Below are 2,982 nucleotides of genomic sequence, written 5' to 3' on the forward strand. Positions count from 1 at the left end.
CCTCTGACATTGTATACAGCTGTTACAATTCCATTGACTTAATTCCCTATGCTGTATTCCATATTCTGTGACTATACATATATTAAACTATAGTTGACATTCAATATTATTCAGCTTCAGCTTTACGTATGCAGTGCAGTGGTCAAGCCTCTACACTGTCATGGGATGAGGGAGAAAGTGAGTGGATTAGAAAGCACAAATTGGCAGCCACAATATAGCCATGGGGATATGAAAGACAGTGTGGAGGAATATAATCAATAACGTTGTAAAGATTTTGTAGGGTGTCAGATGAACATTTGTCTTATTAGGGAGACCTAACAGATTTCTGAATGCTGCGTCCTTTACCTCTAAATCCCTTCCCAAGGTTTCCAGCCCCCAATCCCACTCTTTGTGAAGGATTACCTGCTGAAATTTCACTTCTTTCTCAAAGTCATTTTCATCTAATAGATTAATAGCTCATACTCTGTACATTATATTTATTTATTTTTATTTTTTACTGTGGTAAAATACACATAATATAAAATTTATAATCTCAACCATTTTTTTTAAGTTGTAACATTCCGTGTTTTAATAGTAATAACAAGGACAAAGATGATCACTTCCTGAGTGCAATGTAAAATTTAATCTGTATTGCTAAAACATTTTATAGCATAGAAACGTGATCAAAATGATCATTTATTTTATCATGTCATAAAATACAACAGCTCATCATAGAACAATGATACAGATTAAATGGTAAGAAATTTAGTGATTCTTACAAACAATCCTGTATGCATTTGTTGCCATAACTGAATTTCCTGGTCAAATATGGGTAGTAAAATAAGTTATGATATAAAATAAAGTCAACAAGTTATCTTTGCTGAAGGAACATTTGTATATACAAAAATGTGGTTTTCAAAAACCCTAAGCAATCACAAATTTAGATAAAACTGTTGAATAAAGGACAATGACAGCTCTTCGTTACGCTGTGAAACTATGGATCTCATCTTTGGAAAAGTTAAGATCATGCAGCAACCTTATTCCTTGCTCTGTAAATGGCGTTGGTCCACAAATGCAGATGAGGACTTTGGATTTGTCTAAACTTCTTTTCAAAAATTCAGAAAGAAGAGCTGGTGAAATGTGTCCCTGTTTGCCAGTCCATTCAGATGTAGGTGCTGACAGAACAAATTCAACGTCATATCTTTTATCTTTAAATGCTAAGTTCTCCAATTGGCTTCTCCAAATTATATCATCCTCTGTTTTATTGAAGAACATCAGCTTCCCTTTCCTGAGACTGGTATATTAGTCAAAGCATAATTCAGTATTTTAACCATTGGTGTGAAGCCTGTTCCAGCTGCCAATAAAATTCTAATTCTTGGAACTGGGCTATTTTAAAATTGCCCTCAGGACTGCTTATGGAAACAAAATCTCCAATCTGAAGATGATCAAGCTCTGGTGTAAAGAGTCCAGCAGGATAGATTTTGATGAGAAAGTAGATGTACTTATTGTTGGGAAGAACTGGTTCCGTTAACTCAGAGAGTAAGGAATGAGATACAGGTGTATATGGTTTCACTATGTCAGTACCTGCAATAGTTAGCTTGAAGTAAACATGTTGCCCGATGGGCACATGAAGGTAAGAGCTTGGTGGCAGCATCAAGCAGAAAAGCTTCGTATCATGAGTAACATCTTGCTTGGAAATTAACTGGCACTTTCTGTAGTACAAACCTGTGTCTTTCCTTGGAATAAGTGAATTATGATTCTCCAGGGCATGACCAAGATGTTTCCAAGAGGTATGCTCCTTTTTCTTTAGGTCAATCTCTATTGTTCCCACATTCGCAACAACCCGCACAGGAAAATCTTGAATCTCACGAAATAGCTCCATATGTATAAGATACAAATGATCCTTGATTATTGTTTCGGTTCTAGAAGGAATCATCCTGGTAATCAACTATTACTGAGTCTAAATTCATACCCTTCTGTTTAGTATATATGATAATGGTGACTAAAGACTCTGTTTGGAACCAGTCATAGCTTGGAGAAATAGGGCCTTCTTTGGTAAGGATATCTGTCACTTGGCTCTTGGGAAGCATGCCTTTAGAAATAGCAGGTTTAACTGCCATTTTGCCAACCAGGCATTCTTTCAGCATGGATTCATAATTGACCCAGTGATGAACCTGATCAAAAAGGTCAGTACCGTGGGATCCTGCTGCTCTCATTAGTTCATCTTCTCCACCAGGATGATACTCCATATACGAGCTGACATTATAAACACACCCTCTTATGCATATCCAACAATCATCTTTTTTGTTGTGTTTTTTAAGTTCTTCTTCAGTTATTTCAAATAGTCTGCCTTTTAATCCCGTTAGGTCCTTTCCACTTTTGGTCAGTCGAATCCAATCCATAAGACTTCTGCCCTGTTTTAGAGGCACCTTGCTACGCCCCCCCGGAGGTGACGCGCTGCTGCGAGCTGGGGGTCGGGAAAGGCTGGGAAGGGACGTTCAGCATCTTGGACCCCTGACCCGGACCCTGACAGGGGTCCAACACCAGATGGAATCGCTAGTCTAGAACCCTCTTGAGTAGCACGTCCCATTCTGGCTCCAGGGCCGGGCAGAGGCCCTAATCTCAACCATTTTTAAGCGTACAGTTCACTAAGGTTAAGTAGATTCACATTGTTGTGCAATGAACCTTCAGAAGTCTTTTCATCTTGCAAAACTGAAATACTATACTCATTAGTCTTCATATTTTTCCTCTGTTTTATCTTCTCTTTTAAGGTTTTCTTTCTTCAGTATTGCATCTGGGACTTCAATATTGGGGTTTCCTTGGAGACTTCTTACTGTAAAATACTGAACCATTGTATTGTAGGACTGGGTAAATACTTTGACTTATTTTGGTAATTCAACAATAATTCTCCATCCTCTCTTCCCCCTAGCTTCTGAAAATCACTATTCTACTTTCTGTCTCTATAAATTTAACTACTTTAGATACCTCATAAGACTGTAATCA

At 37.8% G+C, this 2,982-nt stretch overlaps 1 pseudogene; it reads right to left on the reverse strand.

The window, feature by feature from the left end:
• Positions 1–902: 902 nt before the first annotated feature.
• On the reverse strand, positions 903–2,484 carry LOC109372156 (cytochrome b5 reductase 4 pseudogene; annotated as a pseudogene).
• Positions 2,485–2,982: the final 498 nt, after the last annotated feature.

This window comes from Hipposideros armiger, unplaced genomic scaffold (genome assembly GCF_001890085.2).
Source record: "Hipposideros armiger isolate ML-2016 unplaced genomic scaffold, ASM189008v1 scaffold_615, whole genome shotgun sequence".
In the NCBI taxonomy this organism is placed as follows: domain Eukaryota; kingdom Metazoa; phylum Chordata; class Mammalia; order Chiroptera; family Hipposideridae; genus Hipposideros; species Hipposideros armiger.